This window comes from Mustela nivalis (genome assembly GCF_964662115.1).
Source record: "Mustela nivalis genome assembly, chromosome: 15".
NCBI lineage: Eukaryota > Metazoa > Chordata > Mammalia > Carnivora > Mustelidae > Mustela > Mustela nivalis.
Genome location: NC_139034.1, coordinates 76,497,565 through 76,511,676, shown reverse-complemented (window position 1 = coordinate 76,511,676; position 14,112 = coordinate 76,497,565). Strand labels below are relative to the sequence as shown.

Below are 14,112 nucleotides of genomic sequence, written 5' to 3'. Positions count from 1 at the left end.
AAAACAGAAAACAAATACACAAAAAGACAGTACTCAAAGTCAATGCTTGGTTTGCGAAGAGACTAAGAGAATACAAAAAACTTTGTCGATAATGACAGAGGGAACTTTTAACTAATTAAAAAAAAAAGACAGCTACAGATAGAACAGAAATTCAATTAATAAGGGAATATTATCAATAATTTTACACCGAGGAGTTATGATGACTACCTATCAGAAATACATAGTAGCTGCTATACATAGAAAAAGTAGAAGTATTGACGTTAGAGTCAGAACGAAGATATGGCTTCGGGGTCTCACCACTGCCATCAGCAATGTAACGGGCCTCAGCCAGTGTCATTCGACACTAAAAGAAATCAACCTGTGCAAACGTTGGAAAGACAAAGATGTGTCATCACTATCAGAAGGGTGTATGATTTTCTACCTAGAAAAACCCAGAGAACCAAAACTAAAGAGAGTGAAGGTGTCTGGATAACAAGGTTTCCATCATTGTCTTTGTCATCATTTGATGGAGAGTTGGGGTCTAGAGTTTGTGCTGAAGATGTGATGTTATTATCTCATTTAATCCTCACAAAAAACCCATTGTCCTCATATCACAAATGAGGAAACATGCTCAGATGGGAGCTCACTTCCCTAAATGCACAGAGCTGGTGAGTGCAAGATCTGAGCTTTGAATCCAGGGAACCAACTCCAAAGTCCCTGACCTTCATCACCGACCTCCACCACCTCCAGTTTCCTCCACCAGAAGGACTGGAAAAAAGATGATATTCACACTTGTGAGATGAATCATAAATGCCTCGGAATAAACCAAGCAAGTGATGTGGGACCTAAGTGAAGACAAGTACTAGACGTTATTGAAAGACAAGAAAATCTAAGCGTAGATAAACTCATACCAGTCCCATTTGGGTGGGGGCCGCTCATGATTGCAAAGAGGTCATTTCTCCTCAATTAATCTTCAAATTCAGTGCAATCCCAATCAGCACCACCAAAGTTTATTTAAAGAGAATTTGTTAAGCTGACACTAAAGTTCACTTGAAAGAAAAATCCAAAAGCCATAAAGAAATATTTGCAGATGTGACCACATAAAAATAAAGATTTCTGTGTGTCCTTAACCACCATGTGCAGAGCTTTTAAAAAAAAAAAAAAGAGGATAGTGTGGGGAAAGCTATTTGCCATACGGAAGACAGGCAAAGAGTTATATCCTTAATAAACTGAGCGCCTACACACTGATATGGAAAAGACAAACAACCTGATAGATAGATTAGATAAATTTATGAACAGCCAATTCAGAGAAAAGGAGATATAAATGGCCAATAAAATATGAAAAGATGCTCACTCCCTAGTAGTCAGGTAAATGGAAATCAGATGATGGAGATTTCAATTTCTGCCTATCAGATCAGCAAGCATTTAGAAGACTTATAGCATCCAGAACCAGCAAAAGCAGGGGAGGTGGACATGCCCCTCATTGCTGATGGAGGTTTAAATTGTTACAACCTTTTTGGAAACTAATCTAGTAGTGTCTGTTAACATTTAATAGGTATATACCCTCTGACCCAGAAATTCCATTTTTGGGAGAATCTGTTCTATAGAAATCAAACCACCAGGGAATAAGAATATGTATGTTATCCCAGCATGGTTTTTAATGGAGAAATAATAATCTGGAAGTGATCTAAATGGTTGAATGAATGATGATTCATTCATACTATTGATAACTACACAGCTGTTAAAGAAGGTTGCATTACATCTGTAGAGAAATCCAAAATATTATTTTTAAATGAAATCAAGTAACCTGTTGAGGAATGATTACAGTAGTTTTGTTAAAGCAAAACCCTGTAACCTATATATAGTACTTTTATATATCTTTAAATATACTTATTTATCTGTATGCATAAACATAAAGAAAGTTGTGGGAAGATACTTATAAAACTGTTACTATTGCTGATCTCAGGATGATGGCATTAGAGCATGGAGAGGAAGATTGTTAATCACCTTTACATAGCTCCATTGTTCTTAACTCGTTACAAGCATGAATTGTTTTTGTACATAAATAATTTTATAAAATAAATGAAAGAAAAAAAACTTACTTTCTCAGTATTTTCTGTGCTTTAAAAATATATTTGTTGCCATTTTTATTATTTTCTCCCTCTTTATCCCCAATTCCCACCATGATTGGGAACTCGGCAATTGTGCTATTCACCATGGCCGATCTCTCAATCATGGCTGTCTTTAAGATGGGAGCCTCCAGAGCTGGTAAAGGACCACCACACATAGCACACCATAATACATACCAGACTTAAAATGTATCGTAAGAAAGCATCCCAGAATCCTCTAATAAATGGGTTAGTCGTTTTTGAACTTAAGCCTCAAATAAGCCCTGGAATTAATGTCACTCCCTCCAAACAGTGATTAGCCAAATTCCAGATGAATCCCAAATGTGGTCTCTTGCTCATGATGTCAGAGTTACTAACCCTTTTTAGTCGGGGAAATGCTTACAATGTATTGCAATATGGATATCATCAGCCCCTCAATGGATCATTTAGTTAAGACTTAAGAGGAGGAAATCCTTTGTCGCTCAAGATGGTTGGCTACAGTCTCTTGCGCATGGTGGACGGGCTAGCTGAAAAAGAAATCAGGAAGATACTCAGGAAGCATTGTTCTGGAGCATGCTGGCTGGCATCTTCCTAACACTTTCTCCCTCAGAAAACTTCCTCCTGGCTCAGAACCCTTGGAGTTAATAACAAGAACTTCCCAGGTCAAGTTCAGTTCTTGTTGAGATTTTCTTTTTTCCCACTGCGGACGACCAAGGGCAATGCCTGGGCTGTGTGAATATCGGTTGTTTCAGGAATGTTTGTGGCTTTGCTGAGTCTCTGAAGGAGCATGCGCTTCCTCAGTAAATTCTTTAACCTGTTAAAGAATTTAAAAAATTGAGGTAAAATGATCAGAACATAAAATTTGCCATATTAGCCCTTTCCAAGAGTATAGATCAGTAGTGTCAAGTATGTTCATATTGTCGGGCAGCCAACCCCCAGACCTTTTCCATCTTGCCAAACTGAAACTCTAGAGCCATTAGACAGTAACTCCCCATTCCCCCTGCCCCAGCCCCCGAGGATCACCACTCTGCTCTCTGTTTCCATGAGTTTCACTGCTACAGATACTTCTCAGCAGCGGGAACTCCTACAGCGGGCGTCTTGGTCTGGCTTGCTTCACTGAGTGTAATGTCCTCAAGTGACATCTGTGTTGTAGCAGGTGTCACAATTTCCCTTCCTTTCGAAGGCTGAATAATATTTCATTGTATGTCCAGGAAGGAATTCTAACATTCAAAAGGCTTAGTTAGATAGGAAATGTAAAAATCCACTGTTTTAACCCTAAAAGTGCTTATGCTCTTTCTTTCTTTTATTTTCTTCCTCCCCTCCCTCCTCCTCCTTCTCTTTCATTTACTGAGGTTTCCTACTGTGTACCTGACTGCTAAAACACAATAAGCTAGCCTCATTGCCCTACATGTTTTCAGAGGGAGGGGCGATGCTGTAATCCAAGGCAGATGGGTCATTGGAATAATATGTGGATGTAACAAAGTAAGACACATCACCTTAACTTGACCCTCGTTCAGAGCCTACTTCTAAAAATTCCTTAGGGCTCTCTCCTACAAAAGTCTTCCTCTAGCTCACAGAAGATCAAAATGGGCTAAGAATCTGGCCTTTGGTCATTTAGGACTGATATTTGGTTTATTGTTTTAGGCTGTAAATTCTACCTCTTACAGAAAGCAGACCCTCTTCCATGGGTTTTAGGTAATATTTGTGGTTTGCAATTTTTGGTCATTTTGAAAACATAAAGGGGAGAGGCTACCAAGGCTCTGGCTAATGTTCTGGTCTAATATTGGCAGACATTTTCATATTCAGTGAAGATAGCAAATCCACAGCGTCACAAGGCTTGCTTCTTGAGGTCAGAGTGTTTAGCGAAAAGTTGGGTCAAATCCTTCTCCTTTGTATTTGTGTGGGGTTGAAACTCATTTTACCTTTACTGAGCTCTTTGCTTAGTTCTTGTAGGTCCTATTAGGCTGTGCCCCTCAGGCCCTACTTCAGAGGTGATGAATGAGCAAATTTGACCCTAAAATGAATAACAGGGCAGCAAGGTGGGGACCAACTTCTGTCACCTTGTGCATTTTATTTTCTCTCAATAGCTGTGTTATGGTGCACAGGCTCTTGGGTTTCCTGAGGAATGGAGCCATTTTGTAAACAAAACACTGTCATTTTAAGCCATTAGAATGCATTATATGAGGCATAATGGCCAAAGGAGAGCGATCAGAGGGTTGGACGAGACACAGAGTGAAATCATGGGCTCTCTGGCTGCCTTGGGGCTTGACTGCCATAATGAACTCAGCCTTTCTATTACCCATTGTATTAAAAAAAAAAAAAAATCTCTGGAGCAAGAGCATATATGCACTTTCTTTCTCTAAGCAGAGATGAATTTAACAATTCTGGATCCAAAGTTTGCTATTTCAGTGGAATGTAGTTGTTTTTGGAGTTAAATATTCTGCTCTCAGATGGTATTTTTAAATGCCCCCCCCCCCGTCCCCCCGTAAGAAGACGTTAGCTCCTTAGCTTCTAAGGTGTTGGTGAACAGGTCAAGTGGCTGAAGAAGATTGTGTCTCATGTTTTGGACTTGGGTCTGAGTCCATCGTAATTACTTCTTTGTCAGTAGGATAAATGGTTCTGTGGGGGTATCAACTCTCATACTGAATTCTGGGGGTTGGTCTCATTTCCAGAGGAAGCCGATGCCCAGATAGGATCAGACATGCAAGGATTTCACTAGGGGACATTTGGTGAGAGAGAAAATGGGAAGAATGTAGGGAAAAGCTGGAGAGCATTGGCTTGCCATGTAAATTGGACCCCAGTGAAAAGAAGAGGGAAGGGTGATTGTGTGGAAGCATCAGACACACCCTGCTGTTTAAGGAGGATTTGTCAGGGTCTTAGAGAGACTTTGGACCAAAGCCAGAGGTTAGAGGAGTCCCACATCTCCCAGGATCCTGGCTGCCTAAGCATCCTTGCTGGCTAATTCCTTGGCCGATAGCCTGATTTTCAAATTCTTAATTCAAGGAAGGATACTAACCTTTCCTTAAAAACTTACTTTTATCTCAGTCTCTCTCCCTACCAATGCTTGCTACAATATTTGAAAAATGGTGAACCTTGCAACAGAGGATGGGGAAGATCAGAATCTACAACTCCGTATTTCACAGGGCACCCAAAGAGGATGTGAAAGCAATGCAGGGGTCTGGGTGAATTCCACTCCTGTGCCTGTCATTTCTCTCACCATTTCCCAGTGTTGCAGCCAAGTAGAAGGAAAACAGCACGTGCAGGCTTGGAGAATGTTGGTAATTACGCCCATCACACAAGGAAGCAGAGAGCAGCCTTTGTTCAGTAAATAAACACAATCCAACATTCAATGAATCCTGTTTTTGCAAAATCACAGCATGTGTGTATGGAGCGAGTAGGGGGGCAGGTTGTGTTTGAGGCTTTTGAGGCTTTTATGTTCCCATTAGTCACTAGAAATAGGTCATCAGAAAAACCTATTGTTTGAAAAACATGATGTCTTCTTGGAATAGCGAATCCATGTGATGTGAACGGCTTGTGTAGGGGGACTCAGAGAAGGGAGAACCAATCTAAAGGTTCTCTCAACTGGCTTAGACTTTGTTAGGGAAAAACCAGGGCTGTGCTTTTTAGATCCCAAGTTTGATCCCTGAGACCAGTTAGTCATTCTCCCTGCCAGAGAAGAATGGTCCAGTAAATTCCTGCTTCAGACTTAATTTCTAAAGGGGAAAGGCAGAAGTCAATTTTTTTTTTTTTTTTAAGTGGAGGTATAGAAGACTACATCTTTTATGAACCTTCAAGCATTTTGCTGTATTTGGTGGCCTAGGCAGTTTTCAGTTTGGGAAAGGGCTTCTATTTCCCTTTTGTGTTGTGCCTTTCCTGCTTCTGTGTTGACTGGCCTTTCAGGGCAGATGGGGGTTAAAGCTGGTACCAAGCCTGCAGAGTGGGCCAGTGGGCTGAGCACTGAGCTAAAGCCCATTTTCCACCTGGACAAGGACACAATCCTTCCTACAAGGCGTTACTGTAGTATTTTGGCCATTAAGTCTCGTCACAGTGGAGAGCTTGGGTGAGTAACATTTCCCAGCAGAACTGACTTCTCAGAGAAGATCTTTGCTGAGGTCAGGTTACAAAGTGACCATCATGTCATGGTCTCAAAATATTTTGGGGTTGTTTAGAGTTCATTCATGAGCCTGAAGCTCATGCCCAGTGGGATTTCAATCTCATAGGGAATGCCTTCTTTTTGGCAAGAAAACCGTCTTACTATATAAATAAGTGTAACATAATGTTTGGCATATAATGAGCTCTCTATAAATGTTAAGTAAGTGAAGAACATAGACCAAAGGAAAACCAAACAGTAGAATGGAAAAAAATGGACAGAAATATTCTGTCTCTCAAATTCCTACTCTCTTGCTATGGTTTTTACGGGGATATGTGTTTGTTGGAAAATACTGAGTACATTTCCCACAGGCTGACAATGTCCATTTTTTTTTGGTTTTATAATGAAAGCAGAAAGGGAAGTATACAAGAATACTCACAAATATTCCCTGTGATATACATTTATATACATTTTCCCATTCAGTTTTCTTTTTTTAATATTTTATTTATGTATTAGAGACAGTGAGTGAGTGAGAAAGCATGAGCGGGGGTGGGGGAGGAGCAGAGGGAGAGGGAGAAGCAGACTCCCCACTGAGCAGGAAGCTGGACATGGGGCTCCATCCCAGGACTCCGGGATCATAACCTGAGCCAAAGGCAGAACTTAACTGATTGAGCCACACAGGTGATCCTCCATTCGGTTTAAAAAAAAAAAAAAAAGGCCCTATGAGCAATTATTATTAATCTTGATTCATACATTAATCAAGGAGGATTCCGTCCACAAAATAGAATCCATTCTAGGAAGTTTCAAGGGAAATCATTTAAGGATATTAGATGCTTAAAGAATTGGAAGGACTAGGAGAACGAGTTCTAGGCCTCACCTCTAAGAACAACTCCTGAAATAGTGCGAAAGCAACCACCAAGTAAGCTACTACCCTGGAGGTTGTCCCTGGAGTTTTGGAGCTCAAGGACATACCACCAAAGTAACAATCCAAGGAGTAAGAAGTAAGGACAGGAAAATTGCTTTCTGTTCCTGTTCTCTACACCCACAGAGGTTGTGATCTGCTACCAGAAGGCAGAGGGCAGCCACCATCTTCACTAAGGCTTCTACTTAATCCTCATGCACCTGGAGAATAAGTGTGGGAGAACTATTGTCCTCAACCTCACTCCCCACAACCTTGTTTGCTAGCAGAAATGCAGCCCGTGAGGCAGGGAGATGGCTTCTGCTTCACTTTGGCCTTCTAGATCGACAGGACATCTAAATGATGGGGCCAGACATTCAGCACTTTACCTGAAAAAGTCTGTGTAGAAGGTAGTTTAAGACTTTCCAGCCTCTGTGTTATAGGAAGGCACATCAGGAGCCAAGTCCTCACAGATTTCTTGGGAGGAAATTAAATCTCAGGGGAGCTAAGCACAATTTTTGCTCTGAGTGAGAAGAGCATTATAGTGAAATGCATGGGCCCTTTAATCTGATGCATGAGGGCTCAAATCTCTGCTCCAGAACTTACTAGCTGTTTGGTCTTAGACAAGATAATTAACGTCTCTAAAGTTCCTGTATGCTAGTTTATAAAGTGGGAATAATACTATCTTCCTCATGGGGTTCAAGTGAGAATTAAATATTATATTTGCAAAGTGCTTAGCATAATGTGTGAAGTCCTACAAGGGTCTAATTCATTGTAGACATAATTAATGAGGTCCGTAGTAAGCAGTAGACACAGGACACTCACCGAGGTGTGTGGTCTTTGTTGTATCTCCCAAGGTAATGGAAATGAGCTAGATCAGTAAATGCTTTGAGGGCCAAAATAAATATTTTCAAGATGAATGTCTTAAACATATTTTTAATGTTACTAGACTTTTAATGTATCTTATTAAAAGATTGACTCTAACTATGAGGTATTAAGTCAGATTCCACAAGACCACATAAAAACTGGCCTGGTTCTAAGCACACTTTTAATTTATACATTATAGTGGGTTGAATGGTGTCCTTCTAAAATATAGGCTCAAATCCCAACCCCCAGATCTGTGAATGTGACCGTATTTGGAAGTACAGTCTTTATAGAAGTAGTTAAATTATGACGAGGTTATGCTGGGATAGAGTGGGTCCTATATCTGATGACGGGGGGAGGGGGTTATAAAAGAAAGGAGAGGGAGATTCTGGTACACAGACACAGCCAGTGGGAAGACAGAAGAAATCAGGTGATGTGGCTACAAGCCAAGGAAAGACAAGGATTGCTGGCAAGCACCAGAAGCTAGGAAGAGACAAGGAAGGATTGTCCATGATAGCCTCTGAAGGGAGTGTGCCCTAAATTCAGAGTAGGTTCCAGAGCAGCAAGTCTACAAAGTTCTGTTGTTTTAAGCCACCCAGCTTGTGGGCATCTGTGATGGCAACCCTCCAAGACTAATGCATACATATACCTCATTACATACTAAATGAATTCCCGATAAATTGTGCAAGATTATATTTCTCTACATCTTCCTGACATTTTCAGGGCTATTTCACGTCCAGATTAATAGTGAGTTGGTGGGGCTCAAACAACTTGACATTCTCCTTTCCTTGTGTCCCCTCACATCTCTGTCAAGAGCTCAGTAGACTATAAATAGAACACATTAAACATAACTAAGGAACATAACTCTTGAAGTGATTCTGTGGTGAACTCTTTACAAATAGACACTCATTTATGATTTGTAAATTAAGTCATAGGGTGGAAAGAGCAGCGGACAGAGGGCCAGGAGGCATGGATAATCGTAATCATAGACACCTCTCATTGAATACACACTGCATTCGAATACAGTTTCTATCACATATTTCTTTTTATCCTTTGAAGTAGGAATTGCAGTGCCATTTTACAAACTAAGATATAGAAGTTCAATGAGGCTGAGAGACTTTCTGAATCAAGACCACACCGCTGGTAGGTGGCAGAGGAAGCTCCAATTTCCAGGCTCTTAGATTCCAATAGTTTTTATTCTCCAGCATTTGAACTGTCATTGGTTTATCTCTCTGATTCCACCCTTACTTATCTGTAAGGTGAATGGGTTTGAGAAGATTTCTCAAACCACCCTTCTGTGGACAGAGTTCTGAATGAAGATTCGTTTCTCTTTGGGGTCCATAATGACTACCGTATTCGTAGAGATGTCTGAAGGATAAAGACCAGGTGAAGAGTTGAAAGCCCGTGACTGACCTTAGAGCATTTCCAAGGACAGGACAAAACACCAAGGAACTTGTAACCCCCAGGCCAAGAATGAAAAGATTAATTTGCTCAGTGCTTCTTGCCTGTGCTTCCTTCTCTCTTCCTTTTCTCTATTTTCCCCACATATTAGCCTTACAAAGGCTATTCCACGGTTTACCTCTCTTTTTCCCACCTTCTCCTTGATGTCTCTTTTCTCTCTTTCCTTTTCACTCCATCCTTACTTAGCCACTCAAAAACAAAAAAAAAATTGAAAGTCTGTCTTTGAATTACAGAGGTAAGTTTAGAAAGTTTGAAAAGTTTGGGTATGAAATTAACCTGTGGGTTCTAGCTTGATCGTGTACTTGCATGGAATGGCTTATTAAAAGGAAAATAATAAAAAAATCAGTGAGGATGTCTCAAATAATAAAGAACATCAGTGAAGAAATGAGAAAAAATAATTTTTGTCCTTATCCTATTATTTACAACATATATACATTAAGAAATACTCAAACAGTAATCTTGAAAACTATGTCAAAATGTGTGAGCAGATGGGTTAATTTATACATAATGTGATAATTTATAATTCAGTGACATTTTAGTGGCTGAGAAAATTTTTCTTTCATATGACATCTTTCCTAGAAGGAACCTCAAGTTATATATGATGCTACTATAATCTATTCTTCTTCAGACTAATGGTGGATGGATGTTGGCCTTTCACATTTAGGAAGTAGGCAATACAGGATCTTCTGTGTTGAAAGTTCATGATTATAATCAATATTCTCTTATGTAAGGAGACTAAGGAAGTGTCTTTATTGTACATTCCTCATGTTGCTACGACACACTCAGGCCATTGTTTTGACTCTATTACTATAGGAAGGAGGAAAATATGCTTTCAGACAAATTGGAGAGTTAATCTAGTACAAGGGCTATTTATGTTAATACCAATCAACAGGAACAGAGCAATCAGGCTATTGATTTCCAGTGCTGTCAACATTTGCTAATACATAGTTATAAAACTGTAGACTCTGTTCTCTCTCTAAAAGAATGCAAATGTCTTTAGAAGCTCTGGAGTTTTGAATGCTGGAGAATTATAATTAGAATTTTGTTCCCCCAGGAGTGCAAATACCATTCTCAGAAAGTACCGTGGTTCAACGAATGCAGCAATCCCCTGCCTATTGATCATTACTGATCTTAAATACTCTGTCTGCTCCAATTACATTCCTTGCAAAGGTTGAACAGACAGTAGGTAATTGAAAATACCCTACTTGAAATCTCCCCTTGGAGAGAGGTCTGGATCATTTGCCATACGCTCAGCTTCCACTGGCTGCACAAATGTGCTCTTCATTCTAGTCCTTGAAACCACCTTGCAGCTGCTCTCTCTACCTTCACAGAGTGGTGCAGTACTGCTTGTTAAAGCACAGAGCTGCATGGCCTGTGCCATTGTTAGGAAGTTCTGGCTGAAGGCAAAGAGCATACCTTCCCTTCATAGGTAATTTAACTTAAATAATCACACCCTTCCCCAATATTATATGATTTAGGACCTTCTTCTTTTTTTTTTTTTAAGATGTTGAAGGCCAGGAGGCTTATATGTGTTGCCTATTTTAAAGGATATTTTTCTTTTTATTCACCTACGTGTCTTAATAAGTGTTTACTTAGCCATTTATGATACACAGTGCAAATGTAACACAATACACGCCAACCCTCATTTCCTCATTTTGAAGGTACATGGGATTATTGTTGGCAGAGCTTATGGTGTGTATAAATTATTATAAGACTATCTTGAACTCTTTATATAAACTCCAGGAAGCCAAAATTGTTCTGCTCAACATAAATGAATTTAAGGGTAAAAAAAAAAATTCCAATTCTAGCTTCTTGGAAAAGCTCACACATCCATAGTCAGTGCTTACTGATGGAATGAATGCCAGCAGGGTGTCTCAGATGTATCACAGCAAGGACCAGAGCAAGGATTGGAAACTGCTCTCCTGTTCTTGTTTTCTATAGCGCCTGGTACAAGGTGGCATATCATTAAACCTCTCACTGATGGTGAGGATGTATCAATGGGAAGGAATTCTCTAATGGGTGGGATGTCTTAAGCACTTAAGATTGTTGACAGAATGATAGTTATTTGGAGTGGGCATTTTTTTATTAGGTAGCACTGATGCTTTACAGAAATGTGAAGAGCTGCTAAGGATGAGATAGAGGTACTGGAAAACCAAGTGGGAAAAGCAGGGGGTTCTCGTTTGGCTCTGTACAAAAAAGCTCTCATTTCCTGTAGCAGGAGGGTAAAGAAAAATGAGGAGCAAGCCTAGATCATAAGAATATGATGGCTAGACTTCAAAGATGGTCAAAAATCCATATGTTAGGCTAAGTTGTGAAAAATCTGGGACCTGGACACACAACATGGGGAAATCTAGGAAGAAGCCCTTGAAGATTTTGACTTCTCAAGTCTTCTCCAACCTTCTGAGCCTGCGGATGTTGCCAATTTTCCCCATAAGAGTAAGCGTCCCTACTCTCCATATCCACCTCTCCAGTGCTTAGGGATTACTGTTGAGGACCCTTTCTTCCAAGGAGACTTGTCTTCCTTCTCTTCTCAGGACCTTCCTCCATGTCTCCTGTTGGACACTAGGCTGATCATTGGCATTAAGGAACAGCTTAAAACATCTGGTGATATGCTGGGCTTGATAAGGGAATAGCCAGACCATAGTCCAAAGGTGCTGCAAGACCTACCCAGGATATACTAGCAGGAGCCAGGCAGCATGTGTGGGATTGGATTCTGAGTGTTTGGATCAAGAGGGCCAAAATATAAAATTGGATAGGTAAGTTTATTTACTTGGTAGTGCTCTCCTGAGATAAAGTATCAATGGGACCAACACTGATGAGGACCCCAAGAAATGGCTTGAAATTGCTACTAGGGTGGCTCCTAGAAGTGTGGATAAAGTTATAACCCATGCCAAATGACATCGAAGTGCCAGAATTGCCAAAGTAGGCAGTGCCAAGGCAGAATTGTCCAGGAAGAATGGATGAAAAGGCTCAAGGAAGTAGGCAATCAGGAATAGGTATTCTACATATGGTTAGGTGGATGCCCAGATAGTTATGTTCTACAGAAAAACCAATATGACACACTATTTACCAAAGTTACATGGGATATGCTAACGAGAAGAGTGTGAGCATCACGAAACATCCCATGGTGGCTCTCTGCAGGACAGGGCTGGCAGTGAGAGAGGTTAGAGTACAACTTGGTTTGACAATGACAATGAAGATGATGGTCCCCACCAAAATAGTGGTGAGTTGTTGGCACCCCGATAAGGACGGTGCTTTCCATATTCTACCCCAGTATGTATTTTCGGAGAAACCAACCTGTAACTATAAAAGTCTAGGCTCTGTGCAAATGAAATAGCAATAAATAATAAACACTAGACACATCATAATGGAATTCCAGAATATCGAAGAGAAAAAGAAAACCTTAAAAGCCACCTAAGAAAAAAGGGGCTTACAAAAGAACAACAATTAGACTGGCAAAGATCTCATCAGTGACAATCAATGACAGTGACAATAGAATAGCATCTTCAAAGCACAGACGGAAAGTGAATATCAAATGGGAGTTCAGTATCCATTTAATCTCTCATTCAAGCTGAGGACAAAATAAAGACATTTTGAGACAAGAAAAGACAGAGAGATTTTGCCACTCTTAAGATCTGTTGAATGAACTACTAAAAAATGTGCTTCAGCAAGAAGGAAATTGAACCCATGAAATAAGTGGGATTCAAGTTCAGTCCGTCATAAATTATTAAACAATAGTAATAAATCTAAATAAGGATAGACTATTCTTTCCTCGCAGCAATTTTAGAACACATTACCTATGCCAATTCTGCAGTGAGCTACTTAACGTAGAGGGTCTGTGTATAAAATTATTTCCTCTTTGTTATACAGTAACCCTTTTTACAGCCCCAAATACATGCAAATATTCAATTTTTTAAGTGCTATTATAGTATTGGATGGACGTTAAGAAAGATATCTGGAGAAACAGAAAATACCAAGAATGTTGAACATCTGAAGGCTGGGTGATGGGTTTGCACACGTTCACTTCCTAACATCAGCATTCAAACTGGTGTCTTGGCTTAGAGATAGGCTTCTGCAGTAGGTCCTTGGAATTCTGGGATGCATATAAGAAGTTGAAGGCATGACTGTTAAAGCTAGGAACTCTAAGGTGATATTGTATATATTGTATTTTGAGAGGGTGAAGGGCCCAATATCATCGAATCCCCAGTATGAGTTCTATACATTGACATATGGTATTAGCTTTAATCTGCAACGAAACTGTATAAGGTAGGCATCATTATTACCTTTGTCTTATTGATGAAGCAATTGGTATTCAGAGTTTACTTTTTCAGAGTCCCAGCTAGAAAGGGAGAGCAATAAGATTTGAATTTAATTCTCTAGATCCTCTCAATGCCCATGTTGGTCACTAGATGCTTCTTCCAAGGCAGATAAGAAGCAGAAAATAGGAATCACCAACTCCATAGGCACAATATATATTCACAGAGGGACTTAAAGATACAGAATTTTTTCCCTCATTTTTCAACCTGTTCATTTCAGCCTCCTTTGCTCTTTTCTCTGCTCCATCTTACATTCTGGTATTTCCCTCAAATGGTCAGTGGTTTACTCGATGTCCCTCAGGGGTGGTTTCATTCCTTTGTTTATCCATCACCTATTAATAAGATGTTTGTTGAAAACTACTATATTCTGGTCATTGTCCTGGGTGATGAGTGTCA

General features: G+C 40.0%; 2 long non-coding RNA genes across 2 annotated transcripts in view; both read left to right on the top strand.

The window, feature by feature from the left end:
• LOC309848803 overlaps positions 1 to 14,112 on the top strand; it is a 492,271-nt gene that overhangs the window by 297,414 nt on the left and 180,745 nt on the right. The window lies entirely within an intron of this gene.
• The window catches only part of LOC309848738, a 52,758-nt gene continuing 50,732 nt past the window's right edge, over positions 12,087 to 14,112 (top strand). Inside the window, exon 1 of the long non-coding RNA XR_014303250.1 lies at positions 12,087 to 12,156. This is a non-coding gene — a long non-coding RNA (uncharacterized lncRNA). The remainder of the gene's footprint in view (positions 12,157 to 14,112) is intronic.